Raw genomic sequence first — 20,367 nt, forward strand, 5'->3', positions numbered from 1 at the left:
AGCCTGAGGGCTCTGAGTTCCCTGGCTGCTGGAGGACTCTCGGGTCACTGGCTCCTCCTGGGAGCAGCCCTTGCTGCCGTGAGGAGGTGGGCAGCAAGCCAGCACGTGCTCGGATCGATGATGACACCCTCACATGCATTCCTTGGAAAATCTGAACAAAATGAGTGAGAACTCACTACCGTCTCCTCATCGAAACTGAGGTCCAGCACGTTGCCTCCCTTGGGGTTGAGGGTGGGACTGGTTAGCAGTGAGGGCGTCTCCGACTGTGTCACACACACGCGTGGAGGAGCCAGGTCACCACCATTTGCGAGGCTCCGTCTGAGGGTGGGGCCATGTACAGATATTCTAGCGGCCCTCCTTGGAATACAAGGTCCATGTAAAGGCACTGAGGAGCATAGAGCCATCTGGCTTGTCCAGTGGTGGTAGGTGTCGCAGTAGATCCTAGCCTCAAGACAGTTGACGTCTTAGCTTGGAAAGGTGCATTTTGTCCTGATTCCTGCTGCAGATGCACTAATTGGGGCTCTGGTGATGTCGATTCTAAAGCAATGAAGCTTCTGTGGTTTGTGATTGGAGCCCCAGGTCAGATCTGAGGCCCTCGCCGTTGCATCCCTTTGGGTTGCTGAGATTCCTGAGTGCCATGTGGGCTGCAGTGGCTGCAGAGACCTGGGGGAATGGTGGCAGTTGTGAAAGTTAATAGGCCCATTTCTGCCCTTGGCAGTGCCTGAATTGCAACTCCTGTCACATGCTTGAGTCTTGGAGGTCGCCATGGACTATGCTGTGGTCCTAGGCCTGCATTCCTCCTGCAGGTTGGCCAGAGGCCCAGAGAAGAATGTTTGTGCAGGTGAGGAAAAGTGCAGTGTGATTTACTGGGACAGTATGTCCGCTGAGGCTTGCAGGCACTGTTGTTCTGTTTTCAGTAATACAGTGGGGTCCTTTTGGAGCTGCCATCAGCTGGGTACAGAGGACAGGGCATTGCTTGTCCTTAGGGGCTGGGTGAAAGGTGACCTTTGTGGCCTTGTTGTCCCACTGCCAGTAGAAGGACTCTCAAAGGGCATCTTTGGTGCCTTGAAGAGTTGCAATAAAGAGGCCAAGGAACCAGCCCAGTGGGTAGTTACGTGGTGTACACACATGCCCCTTGGCCGCCATTTGTCCCTTCGGCCTGGAATTATCAAGATTCCCTAAGGTTGGGGCCAGCCGGCCAGCCCTGATGGCACCCATGTGTTTGCCCCCCTGGCAGTGAGGCATCAACCTTTGAGGACCACCACAGTTGTGATAGACATTGCTCATTGGTTGGCATACCAAGGCTGCCTCAGTGTAGGAGACAACAGCTCCCATGGCACTGTGGCAGAGACCTGGCACATCCACGGTCTTCCCTGGCAGGTCTTCTGAAGTCTTCCTGAAAGCATCCCTGGTGATCTGTGAGCCCTTGGTCGTGTTGCCCGCCTTCTTCCTGTGGGTCTTGCTGGATGCTCATTGTCCCTGTGAGCCGAGGCCCTGGAGGCTTCAGATTTAGGTGAGTCGCCCTTTGTTGCATAATGAATTCAATTTGGACCAAGCCCTGCATTATGAGAGCTTTCTCTAGGTGTGGTCAGTACCCAGGGCCCTGCAGGCTGTAGATTTGAGGATAATCTGGCCAGGAAAGGAATCCCGTTTCTGTGGGAGTGACCCCTGGTTCCTGGTACCTGAGGATGACCAGGTTCCATCTTGCAGTTTCCAGGGGAGGCTGGACTTTGATTGGGGCTGACTGGCAGGCAGATCGCATGCCCTGAATTCTTTTCCTATTGGAGGGTGCAGTGGGCCATATCTGCCCTAGTGCCAAGTTCTCCTTACTGTGCAGTTGTCTGGGAAAATTTTCTTGTTAGGTAGGAGGTGGGACTTGTGACAAGGACCCCTGAGCTATAGTAGTAGCTCACGTAGTCTCAGGGTATGTGGCATTCACACAGATTCTCCGCAAAGGTGACCCTGGGCAGTCAGGTCTCTGCGTTGGTCAGAGATCATGGTTCATGGAGATTGGGAGCCTAGAGCCTATGTCAACAGCCCCTCAGTGAAATTTTGCATGGATCTTGTGGAAGATGCCAAGTGTCATCCCATTTCGTGGGATGGTGGGAGGTCAGGACTCCATGGAGGTGGCACGCATGTTCATACTGCAGGGCCTTTGCATGCGGTCTCTGAGACTTGGATACCCAGACAGATTTCCAGACACACACCCAAAATGCTGAGAATGCATTTTTATTGGTACACCAGAATGCAGGCACTCAAGCTCACATCGAATCCCGTGCTACCCTTGCACGCTTGGTCAGAAAGACACCCACATGCACTTGAGCCTCATTTGCCGCACTCTTTTGAAAGATAGGTAACCAGTCGTCTGTAAAGGATCAATATAGTTGGGGTGCAGATACAGGCCTTCCCCTAGTGAAACACTTGCATCAATATTAGTGAGAGACCAAGTACACATCTTAAGCATTCCTGTGCTTTCTGTCCACTTGTCAGGTGAAGTTGCCAGGTATGACTGTCCATCAGCCAGGAGATGAACCCCCACCCGTGAGGCAGTGACTCAAGGTGCAAGGGAGTCCGGCAAGAAGTGTGGCGCACCCGAGTTGCTGCCACTGCTTTTTGGATCACCCAGCACGGTACGGCTTCTCCTGCCCCAAGACGTGTCGTGAATTTCAGGTTTCCTGGGACTGCCTGAGTGGTTGTACGTATAGAGGGACCGTTCCTCTTGCTGAGAAGCCTGAGGGCTCTGAGTTCCCCTGGCTGCTGGAGGACTCTCGGGTCACTGGCTCCTCCTGGGAGCAGCCCTTGCTGCCGTGAGGAGGTGGGCAGCAAGCCAGCACGTGCTCGGATCGATGATGACACCCTCACATGCATTCCTTGGAAAATCTGAACAAAATGAGTGAGAACTCACTACCGTCTCCTCATCGAAACTGAGGTCCAGCACGTTGCCTCCCTTGGGGTTGAGGGTGGGACTGGTTAGCAGTGAGGGCGTCTCCGACTGTGTCACACACACGCATGGAGGAGCCAGGTCACCACCATTTGCGAGGCTCCCGTCTGAGGGTGGGGCCATGTACAGATATTCTAGCGGCCCCCTTGGAATACAAGGTCCATGTAAAGGCACTGAGGAGCATAGAGCCATCTGGCTTGTCCAGTGGTGGTAGGTGTCGCAGTAGATCCTAGCCTCAAGACAGTTGACGTCTTAGCTTGGAAAGGTGCATTTTGTCCTGATTCCTGCTGCAGATGCACTAATTGGGGCTCTGGTGATGTCGATTCTAAAGCAATGAAGCTTCTGTGGTTTGTGATTGGAGCCCCAGGTCAGATCTGAGGCCCTCGCGCCGTTGCATCCCTTTGGGTTGCTGAGATTCCTGAGTGCCATGTGGGCTGCAGTGGCTGCAGAGACCTGGGGGAATGGTGGCAGTTGTGAAAGTTAATAGGCCCATTTCTGCCCTTGGCAGTGCCTGAATTGCAACTCCTGTCACATGCTTGAGTCTTGGAGGTCGCCATGGACTATGCTGTGGTCCTAGGCCTGCATTCCTCCTGCAGGTTGGCCAGAGGCCCAGAGAAGAATGTTTGTGCAGGTGAGGAAAAGTGCAGTGTGATTTACTGGGACAGTATGTCCGCTGAGGCTTGCAGGCACTGTTGTTCTGTTTTCAGTAATACAGTGGGGTCCTTTTGGAGCTGCCATCAGCTGGGTACAGAGGACAGGGCATTGCTTGTCCTTAGGAGGCTCGGTGAAAGGTGACCTTTGTGGCCTTGTTGTCCCACTGCCAGTAGAAGGACTCTCAAAGGGCATCTTTGGTGCCTTGAAGAGTTGCAATAAAGAGGCCAAGGAACCAGCCCAGTGGGTAGTTACGTGGTGTACACACATGCCCCTTGGCCGCCATTTGTCCCTTCGGCCTGGAATTATCAAGATTCCCTAAGGTTGGGGCCAGCCGGCCAGCCCTGATGGCACCCATGTGTTTGCCCCCCTGGCAGTGAGGCATCAACCTTTGAGGACCACCACAGTTGTGATAGACATTGCTCATTGGTTGGCATACCAAGGCTGCCTCAGTGTAGGAGACAACAGCTCCCATGGCACTGTGGCAGAGACCTGGCACATCCACGGTCTTCCCTGGCAGGTCTTCTGAAGTCTTCCTGAAAGCATCCCTGGTGATCTGTGAGCCCTTGGTCGTGTTGCCCGCCTTCTTCCTGTGGGTCTTGCTGGATGCTCATTGTCCCTGTGAGCCGAGGCCCTGGAGGCTTCAGATTTAGGTGAGTCGCCCTTTGTTGCATAATGAATTCAATTTGGACCAAGCCCTGCATTATGAGAGCTTTCTCTAGGGTGTGGTCAGTACCCAGGGCCCTGCAGGCTGTAGATTTGAGGATAATCTGGCCAGGAAAGGAATCCCGTTTCTGTGGGAGTGACCCTGGTTCCTGGTACCTGAGGATGACCAGGTTCCATCTTGCAGTTTCCAGGGAGGCTGGACTTTGATTGGGGCTGACTGGCAGGCAGATCGCATGCCCTGAATTCTTTTCCTATTGGAGGGTGCAGTGGGCCATATCTGCCCTAGTGCCAAGTTCTCCTTACTGTGCAGTTGTCTGGGAAAATTTTCTTGTTAGGTAGGAGGTGGGACTTGTGACAAGGACCCCTGAGCTATAGTAGTAGCTCACGTAGTCTCAGGGTATGTGGCATTCACACAGATTCTCCATAAAGGTGACCCTGGGCAGTCAGGTCTCTGCGTTGGTCAGAGATCATGGTTCATGGAGATTGGGAGCCTAGAGCCTATGTCAACAGCCCCTCAGTGAAATTTTGCATGGATCTTGTGGAAGATGCCAAGTGTCATCCCATTTAGGTGGGATGGTGGGAGGTCAGGACTCCATGGAGGTGGCACGCATGTTCATACTGCAGGGCCTTTGCATGCGGTCTCTGAGACTTGGATACCCAGACAGATTTCCAGACACACACCCAAAATGCTGAGAATGCATTTTTATTGGTACACCAGAATGCAGGCACTCAAGCTCACATCGAATCCCGTGCTACCCTTGCACGCTTGGTCAGAAAGACACCCACATGCACTTGAGCCTCATTTGCCGCACTCTTTTGAAAGATAGGTAACCAGTCGTCTGTAAAGGATCAATATAGTTGGGGTGCAGATACAGGCCTTCCCCTAGTGAAACACTTGCATCAATATTAGTGAGAGACCAAGTACACATCTTAAGCATTCCTGTGCTTTCTGTCCACTTGTCAGGTGAAGTTGCCAGGTATGACTGTCCATCAGCCAGGAGATGAACCCCCACCCGTGAGGCAGTGACTCAAGGTGCAAGGGAGTCCGGCAAGAAGTGTGGCGCACCCGAGTTGCTGCCACTGCTTTTTGGATCACCCAGCACGGTACGGCTTCTCCTGCCCCAAGGCGTGTCGTGAATTTCAGGTTTCCTGGGACTGCCTGAGTGGTTGTACGTATAGAGGGACCGTTCCTCTTGCTGAGAAGCCTGAGGGCTCTGAGTTCCCCTGGCTGCTGGAGGACTCTCGGGTCACTGGCTCCTCCTGGGAGCAGCCCTTGCTGCCGTGAGGAGGTGGGCAGCAAGCCAGCACGTGCTCGGATCGATGATGACACCCTCACATGCATTCCTTGGAAAATCTGAACAAAATGAGTGAGAACTCACTACCGTCTCCTCATCGAAACTGAGGTCCAGCACGTTGCCTCCCTTGGGGTTGAGGTGGGACTGGTTAGCAGTGAGGCGTCGTCTCGACTGTGTCACACACACGCATGGAGAGGAGCCAGGTCACCACCATTTGCGAGGCTCCCGTCTGAGGTGGGGCCATGTACAGATATTCTAGCGGCCCCCTTGGAATACAAGGTCCATGTAAAGGCACTGAGGAGCATAGAGCCATCTGGCTTGTCCAGTGGTGGTAGGTGTCGCAGTAGATCCTAGCCTCAAGACAGTTGACGTCTTAGCTTGGAAAGGTGCATTTTGTCCTGATTCCTGCTGCAGATGCACTAATTGGGGCTCTGGTGATGTCGATTCTAAAGCAATGAAGCTTCTGTGGTTTGTGATTGGAGCCCCAGGTCAGATCTGAGGCCCTCGCCGTTGCATCCCTTTGGGTTGCTGAGATTCCTGAGTGCCATGTGGGCTGCAGTGGCTGCAGAGACCTGGGGAATGGTGGCAGTTGTGAAAGTTAATAGGCCCATTTCTGCCCTTGGCAGTGCCTGAATTGCAACTCCTGTCACATGCTTGAGTCTTGGAGGTCGCCATGGACTATGCTGTGGTCCTAGGCCTGCATTCCTCCTGCAGGTTGGCCAGAGGCCCAGAGAAGAATGTTTGTGCAGGTGAGGAAAAGTGCAGTGTGATTTACTGGGACAGTATGTCCGCTGAGGCTTGCAGGCACTGTTGTTCTGTTTTCAGTAATACAGTGGGGTCCTTTTGGAGCTGCCATCAGCTGGGTACAGAGGACAGGGCATTGCTTGTCCTTAGGAGGCTCGGTGAAAGGTGACCTTTGTGGCCTTGTTGTCCCACTGCCAGTAGAAGGACTCTCAAAGGGCATCTTTGGTGCCTTGAAGAGTTGCAATAAAGAGGCCAAGGAACCAGCCCAGTGGGTAGTTACGTGGTGTACACACATGCCCCTTGGCCGCCATTTGTCCCTTCGGCCTGGAATTATCAAGATTCCCTAAGGTTGGGGCCAGCCGGCCAGCCCTGATGGCACCCATGTGTTTGCCCCCCCTGGCAGTGAGGCATCAACCTTTGAGGACCACCACAGTTGTGATAGACATTGCTCATTGGTTGGCATACCAAGGCTGCCTCAGTGTAGGAGACAACAGCTCCCATGGCACTGTGGCAGAGACCTGGCACATCCACGGTCTTCCCTGGCAGGTCTTCTGAAGTCTTCCTGAAAGCATCCCTGGTGATCTGTGAGCCCTTGGTCGTGTTGCCCGCCTTCTTCCTGTGGGTCTTGCTGGATGCTCATTGTCCCTGTGAGCCGAGGCCCTGGAGGCTTCAGATTTAGGTGAGTCGCCCTTTGTTGCATAATGAATTCAATTTGGACCAAGCCCTGCATTATGAGAGCTTTCTCTAGGGTGTGGTCAGTACCCAGGGCCCTGCAGGCTGTAGATTTGAGGATAATCTGGCCAGGAAAGGAATCCCGTTTCTGTGGGAGTGACCCTGGTTCCTGGTACCTGAGGATGACCAGGTTCCATCTTGCAGTTTCAGGGAGGCTGGACTTTGATTGGGGCTGACTGGCAGGCAGATCGCATGCCCTGAATTCTTTTCCTATTGGAGGGTGCAGTGGGCCATATCTGCCCTAGTGCCAAGTTCTCCTTACTGTGCAGTTGTCTGGGAAAATTTTCTTGTTAGGTAGGAGGTGGGACTTGTGACAAGGACCCCTGAGCTATAGTAGTAGCTCACGTAGTCTCAGGGTATGTGGCATTCACACAGATTCTCCGCAAAGGTGACCCTGGGCAGTCAGGTCTCTGCGTTGGTCAGAGATCATGGTTCATGGAGATTGGGAGCCTAGAGCCTATGTCAACAGCCCCTCAGTGAAATTTTGCATGGATCTTGTGGAAGATGCCAAGTGTCATCCCATTTCGTGGGATGGTGGGAGGTCAGGACTCCATGGAGGTGGCACGCATGTTCATACTGCAGGGCCTTTGCATGCGGTCTCTGAGACTTGGATACCCAGACAGATTTCCAGACACACACCCAAAATGCTGAGAATGCATTTTTATTGGTACACCAGAATGCAGGCACTCAAGCTCACATCGAATCCCGTGCTACCCTTGCACGCTTGGTCAGAAAGACACCCACATGCACTTGAGCCTCATTTGCCGCACTCTTTTGAAAGATAGGTAACCAGTCGTCTGTAAAGGATCAATATAGTTGGGGTGCAGATACAGGCCTTCCCCTAGTGAAACACTTGCATCAATATTAGTGAGAGACCAAGTACACATCTTAAGCATTCCTGTGCTTTCTGTCCACTTGTCAGGTGAAGTTGCCAGGTATGACTGTCCATCAGCCAGGAGATGAACCCCCACCCGTGAGGCAGTGACTCAAGGTGCAAGGGAGTCCGGCAAGAAGTGTGGCGCACCCGAGTTGCTGCCACTGCTTTTTGGATCACCCAGCACGGTACGGCTTCTCCTGCCCCAAGACGTGTCGTGAATTTCAGGTTTCCTGGGACTGCCTGAGTGGTTGTACGTATAGAGGGACCGTTCCTCTTGCTGAGAAGCCTGAGGGCTCTGAGTTCCCCTGGCTGCTGGAGGACTCTCGGGTCACTGGCTCCTCCTGGGAGCAGCCCTTGCTGCCGTGAGGAGGTGGGCAGCAAGCCAGCACGTGCTCGGATCGATGATGACACCCTCACATGCATTCCTTGGAAAATCTGAACAAAATGAGTGAGAACTCACTACCGTCTCCTCATCGAAACTGAGGTCCAGCACGTTGCCTCCCTTGGGGTTGAGGGTGGGACTGGTTAGCAGTGAGGGCGTCTCCGACTGTGTCACACACACGCATGGAGGAGCCAGGTCACCACCATTTGCGAGGCTCCCGTCTGAGGGTGGGGCCATGTACAGATATTCTAGCGGCCCCCTTGGAATACAAGGTCCATGTAAAGGCACTGAGGAGCATAGAGCCATCTGGCTTGTCCAGTGGTGGTAGGTGTCGCAGTAGATCCTAGCCTCAAGACAGTTGACGTCTTAGCTTGGAAAGGTGCATTTTGTCCTGATTCCTGCTGCAGATGCACTAATTGGGGCTCTGGTGATGTCGATTCTAAAGCAATGAAGCTTCTGTGGTTTGTGATTGGAGCCCCAGGTCAGATCTGAGGCCCTCGCCGTTGCATCCCTTTGGGTTGCTGAGATTCCTGAGTGCCATGTGGGCTGCAGTGGCTGCAGAGACCTGGGGGAATGGTGGCAGTTGTGAAAGTTAATAGGCCCATTTCTGCCCTTGGCAGTGCCTGAATTGCAACTCCTGTCACATGCTTGAGTCTTGGAGGTCGCCATGGACTATGCTGTGGTCCTAGGCCTGCATTCCTCCTGCAGGTTGGCCAGAGGCCCAGAGAAGAATGTTTGTGCAGGTGAGGAAAAGTGCAGTGTGATTTACTGGGACAGTATGTCCGCTGAGGCTTGCAGGCACTGTTGTTCTGTTTTCAGTAATACAGTGGGGTCCTTTTGGAGCTGCCATCAGCTGGGTACAGAGGACAGGGCATTGCTTGTCCTTAGGGGGCTGGGTGAAAGGTGACCTTTGTGGCCTTGTTGTCCCACTGCCAGTAGAAGGACTCTCAAAGGGCATCTTTGGTGCCTTGAAGAGTTGCAATAAAGAGGCCAAGGAACCAGCCCAGTGGGTAGTTACGTGGTGTACACACATGCCCCTTGGCCGCCATTTGTCCCTTCGGCCTGGAATTATCAAGATTCCCTAAGGTTGGGGCCAGCCGGCCAGCCCTGATAGCACCCATGTGTTTGCCCCCCTGGCAGTGAGGCATCAACCTTTGAGGACCACCACAGTTGTGATAGACATTGCTCATTGGTTGGCATACCAAGGCTGCCTCAGTGTAGGAGACAACAGCTCCCATGGCACTATGGCAGAGACCTGGCACATCCACGGTCTTCCCTGGCAGGTCTTCTGAAGTCTTCCTGAAAGCATCCCTGGTGATCTGTGAGCCCTTGGTCGTGTTGCCCGCCTTCTTCCTGTGGGTCTTGCTGGATGCTCATTGTCCCTGTGAGCCGAGGCCCTGGAGGCTTCAGATTTAGGTGAGTCGCCCTTTGTTGCATAATGAATTCAATTTGGACCAAGCCCTGCATTATGAGAGCTTTCTCTAGGGTGTGGTCAGTACCCAGGGCCCTGCAGGCTGTAGATTTGAGGATAATCTGGCCAGGAAAGGAATCCCGTTTCTGTGGGAGTGACCCCTGGTTCCTGGTACCTGAGGGTGACCAGGTTCCATCTTGCAGTTTCCGGGGGAGGCTGGACTTTGATTGGGGCTGACTGGCAGGCAGATACGCATGCCCTGAATTCTTTTCCTATTGGAGGGTGCAGTGGGCCATATCTGCCCTAGTGCCAAGTTCTCCTTACTGTGCAGTTGTCTGGGAAAATTTTCTTGTTAGGTAGGAGGTGGGACTTGTGACAAGGACCCCTGAGCTATAGTAGTAGCTCACGTAGTCTCAGGGTATGTGGCATTCACACAGATTCTCCGCAAAAGGTGACCCTGGGCAGTCAGGTCTCTGCGTTGGTCAGAGATCATGGTTCATGGAGATTGGGAGCCTAGAGCCTATGTCAACAGCCCCTCAGTGAAATTTTGCATGGATCTTGTGGAAGATGCCAAGTGTCATCCCATTTCGTGGGATGGTGGGAGGTCAGGACTCCATGGAGGTGGCACGCATGTTCATACTGCAGGGCCTTTGCATGCGGTCTCTGAGACTTGGATACCCAGACAGATTTCCAGACACACACCCAAAATGCTGAGAATGCATTTTTATTGGTACACCAGAATGCAGGCACTCAAGCTCACATCAAATCCCGTGCTACCCTTGCACGCTTGGTCAGAAAGACACCCACATGCACTTGAGCCTCATTTGCCGCTCTCTTTTGAAAGATAGGTAACCAGTCGTCTGTAAAGGATCAATATAGTTGGGGTGCAGATACAGGCCTTCCCCTAGTGAAACATTTGCATCAGTATTAGTGAGAGACCAAGTACACATCTTAAGCATTCCTGTGCTTTCTGTCCACTTGTCAGGTGAAGTTGCCAGGTATGACTGTCCATCAGCCAGGAGATGAACCCCCACCCGTGAGGCAGTGACTCAAGGTGCAAGGGAGTCCGGCAAGAAGTGTGGCGCACCCGAGTTGCTGCCACTGCTTTTTGGATCACCCAGCACGGTACGGCTTCTCCTGCCCCAAGACGTGTCGTGAATTTCAGGTTTCCTGGGACTGCCTGAGTGGTTGTACGTATAGAGGGACCGTTCCTCTTGCTGAGAAGCCTGAGGGCTCTGAGTTCCCCTGGCTGCTGGAGGACTCCCGGGTCACTGGCTCCTCCTGGGAGCAGCCCTTCCTGCCGTGAGGTGGTGGGCAGCAAGCCAGCACGTGCTCGGATCGATGATGACACCCTCACATGCATTCCTTGGAAAATCTGAACAAAATGAGTGAGAACTCACTACCGTCTCCTCATCGAAACTGAGGTCCAGCACGTTGCCTCCCTTGGGGTTGAGGGTGGGACTGGTTAGCCGTGAGGGCATCTCCGACTGTGTCACACACACGCATGGAGCAGTCAGGTCACCACCATTTGCGAGGCTCCCGTCTAAGGGTGTGCCATGTACAGATGTTGGGGTGGCTCTTGGAATGTGAGGTCTGTGGTGAAGGGCACTGAGGAGCATAGAGGCATCCATCTTGTCCAGTGGTGGCAGGAGTCACAGTAGATCCTGGCCTCGGACAATTGAGCTTTTGGCTTAAAAATGTTCATGTCTTCCTGGTTACTGCTGCAAATGTGCTTGTTGGGTCAGTGGTGATGTGGAATCTGAAACAAGGATGCTTCTGTGGCTTCTGATTGGCGCCCCAGGTCAGATCTGAGGCCCTTGCCATTGCAGCCCTTTGTGTTGGTGAAATTCCTGAGTGCCCTGTGGGCTGCAGATGTTGCAGAGACCTAGGGGAAAGGTGGCAGTTGTGAAAGTTAATAGGCCTCATTTCTGCCCTTGGCAGTTCCTGAATTGTAACTGCTATCACAGTGCTTGAGTCTAGGAGGTTGCCATGAACTGTGAAGTGATCCCAGGCCTGAATTCCTCATGCAGGTTGACCAGAGGCCTAGAACAAAATGGTTTTGCAGGTAGGGAAATGTGCTGTGTGATTTCCTTGGACAATCTGTCCCCTGAGGCTGAAGGCACTGTTGTTTTGTTTTCAGTGATACATACTGTGGTCCTTTTAGAGTTGCCCTCAGTTGGGTACAGAGGAGGGAGGATTGCTTGTGTTTGGGAGGCTTGGTAATAGTGACCTTTGTGGCCTTGGTGGTCTGATGCCAGAAGAAGAACTCTTCATTTGTATCTTTGGTACCTTGAAAAGCAGCCCGTGAGTGGTAATGTGGTGTGCATACATTGCCTTGGCCCCCATTTGGCCCCTCAGCCTGGAATTTGCAAGGTGTGTGATTTCTCAAAATTTGGGGCCAGGTAGTCGGCCCTGATCCACCCAGGTGTTCACTGCTCCCCCCAGCAGTGAATTAGCAACTTTGAAGGCCCATGTTTGTGGTAGAGATTGGTCATTGGTTGGCATACCAAGGCTGCCTCAGTGTAGGCACCAGCAGCTCCTCTGGCACTATGGCGGGAGACCTGGCACATCCAAAGTCTTCTGCTGGCAGGTCTTCTGATGTCTTCCTGGAAGCCACCTTAGTGATCTGTGAGCACTTGGTGGTCTTGCATGGCAGATACAAGGTGTAGGGTGGAATGACGTGATGTCACCATAGTCAAAGCCCACCTTTTTCCTGTTGCTGGGTGCTGGTTGACTGTGTGAATAGAGCCCCTGGAGGCTTCCAATGTGGGTGAGTTTCTATTTGGGGCAGGAGTGTTCAATTTGGACCAAGCTCTGCTTTATGGGAGTTTTTCCCATAGGATGTGGTCAGTACCCAGGAGCCTGTACTGTGGGGATCTTAACCTATTCTGGCTGGGCAACGGGCCCTGTTTCTCTGGGAGTGACGCCTAGATGTTGGTACCTGAGGACGAGCGCCTCTTGTCTTTCACTTACCATTGGGTCCCTGGAGAGTGATTGGACTCACTGGGTAGGAAGAGGCTCATGCCTTGAATTCTTTTGCTCTTCAAGGGTATCGTGGGTCATCAGCCCCAGGGCCAAGTTCACCATACATTTGTCATTCTAATGGAAAATTTCCTTGCTCTAAGTAGAGCTGGGACTAGTGGGCAAGGACACCTGAGCTGAAATAGTTCCTGGTGTAGTCTCAAGCTCTGTGGCATTCACAGAGTTGCTGTGCAGCACGACCTTGCTTGGTCCGATTCCTATGCTTTGGTCAAAGGGAATGGTCATGGAGATAGGGGGCCCAGAGCTGATGTCAACAGCCCCTCTGTGAAATTTTGCATGAGGCTTGTGGAAGGTGCCAAGCATCTACTCCATTTTGTGGGAGGGTAGGAGGTCCACACTCTGTATAGACGGCATGCCTGTTCAGACACCGAGGCCTTTGCGTGGGTCTCTGAGACATGGAGATAGCTGGAAGGAGTTCAAGGCCCATCCAAAATCCTAAGAGTGCATCCTTGTTGGTACGCCGGAACAGATGCACTCAACCCCACATCGCATGCCCTGCCATCCATGCACGCTGTCAGACAGACACCCACTCGCTCTTGAACCTACTTTGCTGCACTCATGCTCACTTATTTATCCAGTCCTAGGTAGGGAATCAATACATTTGGCTAAGCAGATAAAGGCCTTCCCCCAGGGAACGATGGGCATCAGCATTGTTCAGTGAGAACTTGGGTACACATCTGAAGTGTTCCTTTGCTTTCTCTCCACTTGTCAGGAGAAGTTCTCGGGTATGACTGTCTGTCATCCAGGGCAAGAAGCCATGCACATGAGACAGTACCTCGAGATGCAGGGGAGTCTGGCGAGAAGTTCACAGGCCCAGGTTCCTGCCACTGCTTTTTGGATCACTGAGGATGGCACCTTCTCTTACCACAAGATGTTTCATGGATGTAGGGTTTCCTGGGACTGCCTGAGTAGTTGTATGTATGGAGGGACCATTCTGCAGAGAAGTCTTAGACCTCTGAATTCCCCTGGCTCCTGAAGGACTCCTAGGTCACTGGCTCCTCCTGAGATTAGCTCTACCTGCCCTCCTGAGGTGGGCAGCAAGCCAGCGTGTGCTCGTATCTATGACACTCTCATATGCGTTCCTTGGGAACATCTGAACAAAATGAGTCAGAATTCACTACTATTTCCTCACCGACAGTGAATTCCAACACAGTGCCTCTCCTGGAGCTAAGTGTGCACTAATTAGCAGTAAGGGCTGCTTTTACTGTGTCACATACATGCATAGAGCAGGAGGATCACCAGGATCACCACTGTTTGCAAGGCTCCCTTCTGAGTGTGGGCTGTGTAAGATGTTCATGCGGTTTTCCTGAAGTGCAAGGTCTGAGGTCAATACCACTGAAGTTCACAGGAGATGTCTAGCCTGACCAGTGATGCTAGGAGTCAGAGTAGATCCTGGCCTAGGTCTGTTGAGCTCTTGGCTTGAAAATGTGCATTTTGTCCCAGTTCCTGCTGCAAGTGCGCTAGTTGGAGCTGTGTTGATGTGGAAGCCAAAGTGAGGAAGATTCTGTAGTTTCTTATTGGAGCCTCAGGTCAGATCTGAGGTCCTAGCTGTTGAGGCCCTTTGGGTTGGTGAGGTTTCTTGAGTGCCCTGTGGGCTGTAGCGTTTGCAGGAACCTAGTCAAATGGTGGCAGGGGTGAAAGGCAATAGGCCTCGTTTCTGCCCTTGGCAGTTCCTGTGTTGCATCTTCTGTCACATGCTTGTGTCTTAGAGGCTGCCATGGACTGTGCAGTGGTCCCAGCCTTGCATTCCTCCTGCAGGTTGGCCAGAGGCCTAGAGCAGAATGGTTGTGCAGGTGAGAAAAAGTACAGGATGATTTCCTGGGACTATCTGTCCGCTGAGGCTGCAGGCACTGTCTTTGTGTTTTCAGTGTTCCATACTGTGGTCCTTTTGGAGCTGCCCTTGGCTGGGTACAGAAGAGAGGGCATTTTGGTGCCTGGCAGGCTCGGTGATAGGTGACCTTTTTGGCCTTGGTGGCCCACTGCCAGAAGGACTCACAAAGCATATCTTTGGTGCCTTGAAGAATTCCACTTAGCGAGGCCTCACAACCAGCTAGTGTGGGCAGAAATGAGATCTTTGCACATATCTGTTTTTCCTTTGGGCCTGGTATTTGCTAGGTGTATGAGTTCCTAAAGATGGGAGCAGGTGGACCACCCAGATGGCACCCAGTTGTTTGCCACCCTGGCAGAGAAGTATCAACCTTGGAGTCCTGTGGTTTTTAGAGATTCGTCTTTGGTTGGCATACCAAGGCTTCCTCCATGATGTAGCAAGTGACTCCCCTGGCACTCTTGTGGGAAACTTCACACAACAAAGGTCTTTCCCTGGAAGTTCTTCTCAAGTCTTCCTGGAAGCAGGCTTGGTGTTCTGTGAACACTTGATGGTTTTGTGTAGCAGAGAAGGGATGCTGGGCAGAATGGCGTGATGTCACCATAATCAAAGACTGCCTTCTTCCTGTTGGTCTTCTGAGTACTAAATGTCCCTTTGTGAGCAGAAGACCTGGTGGCTTCTGATGTGGGTGAGTCACACTGGGGGTGGATGGAGGAGTTCAATTTGTAGGAGTTTTTCCTGGGTATGGTTGGTTCCCAGGGCCCTGCAGGCTGTGGATCTGAGCATTATCTGGCCGGCAAAGGGGCCCAGTTTCTGTGGGAGTGACCCCTGGATCCTGGTACCTGAGGAAGACCAGGTCCCATCTTGCACTTTCCAGTGGAGCCTCGGAGAGTGATTAGACTCACTGGGCAGGAAGAGGCTCATGCCCTGAATTATTTTGCCCTTTTAAGGAATGGTGGGCCATATCTGCCCCTGGGTCATGTTCCCAATACTTTTGACCTTCTTTGGGAAAGTTTCCTTGATCCAGGAGGAGGTGGGTCTTGTCACCATGGACACCTGAGCTGTAGTTTTAGCTGACATGTCTCATGGTACATGGCATTCACACAGTTGCTTTGCCAGGCGACCTTGGGCAGTCAGGTTTATGTTCATAGTGAGAGGGCATGGGTCGAAGAGATCATGAGCCCATGCCCTATTTCAACAGCCCCTCAGGATGAAATTTTGCATGGAGCTTGTGGACAGTGGCAGGCATCATCTGCCATTTTGTTGGACAGCAGAAAGTCAGGTTTCTGTGGTGAAGGCACACGTGTTAAGACACCAAGGCCTTTGGAGTGGGACTCTGAGTCCTGGAGACACCTGGAAGGAGTTTCAGAGGCACACCCAGAGTCTTGAGGCACATTCCTTCTTGGTACACTGGAACACACACACACAGACCCATATCAAATCCCCTGCCACACACACATACTCAGACAGACAGACACCGATAGGAACTTTAAGATAATTTCCTACCTTTTTTGCTATAGATACGTATCCAGTCATACATGAGGGATCGAGGTAGTTCAGAAGCAGATGCAGGCTTTACCTCAGGGAACCATGGACACTGATATTATTCATTGAGAACCCGGGTGCACATTTGAAGCATGCTTGTGCTTTCCTTTGACTTGTCAGGAGAAGTTGCCAGGTATGACTGTAGCTTACAAGAATCCCTGCCTGTGATTCAGTGAATGGAGGTGCAAGAGAGTCCTGCAAGAAGTGTGGCAGAAACAGCTTGCAGTTTCTGCTTTTTGGATCACTAAGGATGGTACGCCTTCCTCTGCCCCAAGATGTGTCATGAATTTAGGGCTTCCTGGGATTGCCTGAGTACGTATAAGTGCAAATGGACTTTTCCTCTTGCCAAGAAGCCTGGGGGCTCTGAATTCTCCTAGCTCCTGGAGGACTCCCAGGTCATTGGCTCCTTCTTGGAGCAGCCCTGCCTGCCCTGCTGAGGTGTGCAGTGAAGCAGCACATACTCGGATCAATGATGACAACTTTCATATACATTCCTTGGAAAATCTGAACAAAATGAGTGAGAACTCACTACCATCTCCTCATCAATACTGAGCTCTAGCACGTTGCCTCCCATGAAGCTAGGGTTGGGGCTAGTTATCAATTAGGGCCAGCTTAGACTTGGTCACACACATGCATACAGTACCTGGGTCACCTCCATTTGGTTGTCTTCTTTCTTTGGGTGGCCCTTATAAATGAGTTCAGTTTGTCTCTGGCTTCAATAATCTAGCCTGTGATGTTCTCCTCTGTTATGATGTGTGTGCAGTTACCAGAGGTAATTGAAGCCATTTGAAGCATCTGAGCATATGATCTGCCATTGAGTTTCACTGACCCCCCTGCTGCCCATTGCCTGGTGCTCTGGAGAAAAGCCAAGTTTTTTCACTCATGATTCATACGGCAGATTTGGCCTCAGCTGGCTTCGATGTCATTTTTTTCTCCAGGAAGGCATGCTGCAGATTTTCTCCTGATATTAAGAGGAGATCAATGGTCAGAGCATCCAGCAGGTGGGCCAAGCCAATGGCCCTTCTTCTGACTGTTTCTTTGGTTGTTGTCTGAATGAGCACTGGTGTTGGGAGACTGAGCCTGGCAGATGCCTTAGAACATTTCCGAGGATGGAAATCCTGTGTCGATGGGAGGGAACTGCACGTTGCCCTGAGAGGGGGTGCAGATGCTGGGGCAGAGCAAAGCTTGGGGAGTGTGCAAATGCACCTCAAATGGTGGTGGAACCCATGGGTGGATGGGCAAGTGGATGTATCAGTGACTCAGTTAAGTTCCATGAAGTCTGTGTTGCCTTCAGTTAAGATTGGAGTGAGTGTGGGGAAGCACCATGGTGGCAGGTTCATAAGATTCATGGACCCTCCAACAGTTGGCCTCTCCCGTGATAGTTCCTTTGCAGCAGACCTCTGAAGCTGGGAGTGGTTTCCAGTCTGGTGTCATATCTTGTCCTGTCCAGGGTGTCAAGTATGAGGAAGATGGGATATTTTCTGTCCATCCTGCCTCGTTCTCCCCTTGTGTTTGGCGTGAAATTGTGCCTCAGGATATCCCATTGTCATTTGTAAATCCAGCCCACCTATCCTTGTCTGAGTTTAGGGGGTCTTCCTAGAAATCAGGGAGCAGGATCCTGTGGAAAAAGGGGAGTTGGCAGCCCATGTGAGTGGGCAGTTGTAGGGGCAGGAGAGGCTGTCTGGCGTGGGGCTCATTTTGTCATTTGGCCCCGCTGGTGCAGGGAGGCTGTGCTCTCCTGTGTTCCTGGCCTCTGGCCAGAGGTGTCATGTAGATTCATTCATCATGCCTCTTTGCTGGATTCTGTGATGGCATGGCTGATGGTGTCCAGATGGTCAGGGACAACCTGATTCTCATGTTGTGTCTGAGTTCATGGCAGTGATGTTACTGCCTTACAAAGAGAAAGTCAACATACAAGTGACCCGGTTGCTTTAAAGGGTGGAGCCCCAGCATCTCTACCCTTCAGAATGTCTGCAATGGCCTTTAGCTCTTTGTGCTGTTCAAGGAAGGTCTTCTAGCACGGCTGTTGGCTAGGAAGTCTGCACCCTCATGTGTCAACCAGGCTAAGTACAAGTGTCCATTGGGACCCCTTTGTTGCAGGGCTGAAAGAGCCTTTTTTCATGGATATACAGCCTGTCGGAAAAGGAACTTATTATCATGGAAGCCCTCAGGTAACTTTTATCCTTCCCTGTGCTGGCAAGTCCATTGTGAGCAGAATAGGTGCGAAGGGCAGTGGCTATTAGGCCAAGGGGGCTCAGTTCCCTCCAGGGTTCTTGGGGGACATCCTTAAGCTTTCAGTGGGAATGGCAAAAGAAGAGAAATTGTAGGACCTGAGACCAGGGAATTGGCAGATTGGTGCTATTTGTCCTGATTGGTATCCATGTGCAAATACATTCACATTTGGCTGTTGACACACCAGGCCGAGGTGCAGCAGTTGAATAGTAGATTCAAGAATGAGGGCAACTCTCCTGGAGGCCTTTCCTCTTTCCCCGTACACCTGTTGCTCTTCCTCATGCATGCATGTGTTTTCTCACCTCAAGCCAGATTGAGTTGCCCAGGATGGAAGACCATTGTCAACAGGGAACCCGTCACACATTCTGTGAATCCCAGCCTGGTGAGACAAGGAGCATGAGCCCCTGGGGGCCATTGCGCATGCAGCTCCATCTGTAAGATGGAATACCCATGGAGGTAAGTGGTCCTTATTTGAGGAAACCGAGTGGTTTGGCCCCAGTGATCTGGGCATGGGATCTGTGCTCTCACCTTCTGGGGTTTCCCTAGGGTATGCCAAGTCCCAGGGCCCAAGGCTTGGCTGTAGTTCCTGCCCCATGGCTGCAATCTGTGCAGTCTTGAATGCTGACCTGATTGAGCTTGCTGGCCTCCCTGGGATGGAGGTGGCGACTTTGCTCATGCAGCACCTAGAGCACACGTGCTTGGATCGATGATGACTCCCACAAATGCATTCCTTGGAAATCTGAACAAAATGAGTGAGCCATCACTACCGTCTCCTCATCGGAACTGAGGTCCAGCACGTGATTTCCAGTGGATCGAAGGGCCAGGGTCACATTTCATTTGCTCCCTGGGGCGTGAGCAGCCAAGTGTGCAAGCTGAGGGTGATGGCCTCTTGTGGTATGGAGATGAGCCATGAGGAAAATGCCCTGACCTCCCAACCTCGGGATATGGCTAGGGACCATGAGTCATCTCTGGTTACATAAGGCTAACCAAGGCTTTTGTCTCCTGGTATGTATGATTCTGTTGGTAGCAGAGAAGTGGAAGCCATTTGAGAGTATCTGGACTGCCACTGAGTTTGTCAGCCACACTGCCTTTGCCTGAAAGTGTTTTCACTCATGTCCTGAAAGGAGTCATGGCTTCGGACAAGTTTCTATGTCATGTTCTTCTGGGGGGACGGGATGCCGCATAGTTTTCTCCTGATGGTCAGAGGAGATCATTGGGCAGAGTGTCCAGGAGGTGGGCCAAGCTGATGGCCCCTCGTCTGATTGTTTCTTTGGTTGGTATGTGAGTGGGCACTAGTGTTGGGAGAGTGAGCCTTGCAGATGCATTAGGGCATTTCCAAGGGTGAAAGTCCTGAGTCAACAGGAGGGACCTGCACATTGCTCTGAGGTGGGCAGTTGTCGGGGGAGAGCAAAGCTTGGGGATCGTGAAATGTACCTCAAGTGGTGGTGGAACCCATGGATGGATGGGCAGGTGAATGGATCGGCAAGTCAGTCAGGTTCCTGAATTCTGGGTTGCCTTCAGGTTTGGTTGGGTGAGAGTGGGAAGGACTGTGGTGGCAGGTTCATAGGTTCATGGACTATTGAACAGTTGGCCTCTCCCGTGATTGGTTTCCTTTGCTGCAGACCTCCAGAGCCATAAGTGGTTCCCCAGGTGGTGTCTTATCTTGTCCTGGCCTGGGCGTCATATGAAGCAGAGGGGATGTTTTCTGTCCATCTTGCCATGTTCTCCCCATGTGCATGGAGTGAATTTGTGCCTCAAGACATCCCAGTGTCATTTCTATTCCCAGCCCACCTATCCTTGCCCAAGTTTAGTAACTCTTCCCAGAAATTAGCTGGCAGGGACCCTGTGGAAATAGGGGAGTCAGATGAGTGGCTACAGTTTTAAGGGCAGGAGAAGCTCTCTGGTGTGGTGCTTAGCAGCAAGGCTGTGCTCTTCTGTGAATCTGTAGCCAGAGGTGTTATGTGAGTTCAATCATTGTGCCTCTTTGCTGAGTTCCGTGGTGTCATGACTGGTGTTTCAGGATG

At 52.1% G+C, this 20,367-nt stretch overlaps 1 long non-coding RNA gene and 8 other non-coding genes across 25 annotated transcripts in view; all 9 read left to right on the forward strand.

The window, feature by feature from the left end:
- LOC138984351 (uncharacterized) overlaps positions 1-20,367 on the forward strand; it is a 29,362-nt gene that overhangs the window by 5,663 nt on the left and 3,332 nt on the right. For 6 of the 17 annotated variants that reach the window (XR_011461605.1, XR_011461602.1, XR_011461599.1 and 3 more), the window contains 9 exons: positions 1,381-1,513; positions 2,491-2,630; positions 4,113-4,245; positions 5,223-5,362; positions 6,844-6,976; positions 7,952-8,091; positions 9,572-9,704; positions 10,685-10,824; positions 18,652-18,799. This is a non-coding gene — a long non-coding RNA (uncharacterized lncRNA). Of the gene's footprint in view, positions 1-718; positions 842-1,380; positions 1,514-2,490; positions 2,631-3,449; positions 3,573-4,112; positions 4,246-5,222; positions 5,363-6,179; positions 6,303-6,843; positions 6,977-7,951; positions 8,092-8,908; positions 9,032-9,571; positions 9,705-10,684; positions 10,825-18,211; positions 18,283-18,651; positions 18,800-20,367 lie in introns of all 17 variants that reach the window. The other 11 variants (XR_011461611.1, XR_011461609.1, XR_011461607.1 and 8 more) reach the window with 10 other exon arrangements.
- Positions 112-204, forward strand: LOC138984446 (small nucleolar RNA SNORD116). The gene has a single exon (XR_011461742.1). It is a non-coding gene; the product is annotated as a small nucleolar RNA SNORD116 (small nucleolar RNA).
- LOC138984447 (small nucleolar RNA SNORD116) lies at positions 2,841-2,933 on the forward strand. Its single transcript, XR_011461743.1, has one exon. It is a non-coding gene; the product is annotated as a small nucleolar RNA SNORD116 (small nucleolar RNA).
- Positions 5,573-5,665, forward strand: LOC138984448 (small nucleolar RNA SNORD116). The gene has a single exon (XR_011461744.1). It is a non-coding gene; the product is annotated as a small nucleolar RNA SNORD116 (small nucleolar RNA).
- Positions 8,302-8,394, forward strand: LOC138984449 (small nucleolar RNA SNORD116). Its single transcript, XR_011461745.1, has one exon. It is a non-coding gene; the product is annotated as a small nucleolar RNA SNORD116 (small nucleolar RNA).
- LOC138984450 (small nucleolar RNA SNORD116) lies at positions 11,035-11,127 on the forward strand. Its single transcript, XR_011461746.1, has one exon. It is a non-coding gene; the product is annotated as a small nucleolar RNA SNORD116 (small nucleolar RNA).
- Positions 13,797-13,886, forward strand: LOC138984466 (small nucleolar RNA SNORD116). The gene has a single exon (XR_011461761.1). It is a non-coding gene; the product is annotated as a small nucleolar RNA SNORD116 (small nucleolar RNA).
- LOC138984460 (small nucleolar RNA SNORD116) lies at positions 16,575-16,668 on the forward strand. Its single transcript, XR_011461756.1, has one exon. It is a non-coding gene; the product is annotated as a small nucleolar RNA SNORD116 (small nucleolar RNA).
- Positions 19,044-19,135, forward strand: LOC138984452 (small nucleolar RNA SNORD116). Its single transcript, XR_011461747.1, has one exon. It is a non-coding gene; the product is annotated as a small nucleolar RNA SNORD116 (small nucleolar RNA).

Source organism: Bos mutus, chromosome 21 (genome assembly GCF_027580195.1).
Source record: "Bos mutus isolate GX-2022 chromosome 21, NWIPB_WYAK_1.1, whole genome shotgun sequence".
In the NCBI taxonomy this organism is placed as follows: Eukaryota; Metazoa; Chordata; class Mammalia; order Artiodactyla; family Bovidae; genus Bos; species Bos mutus.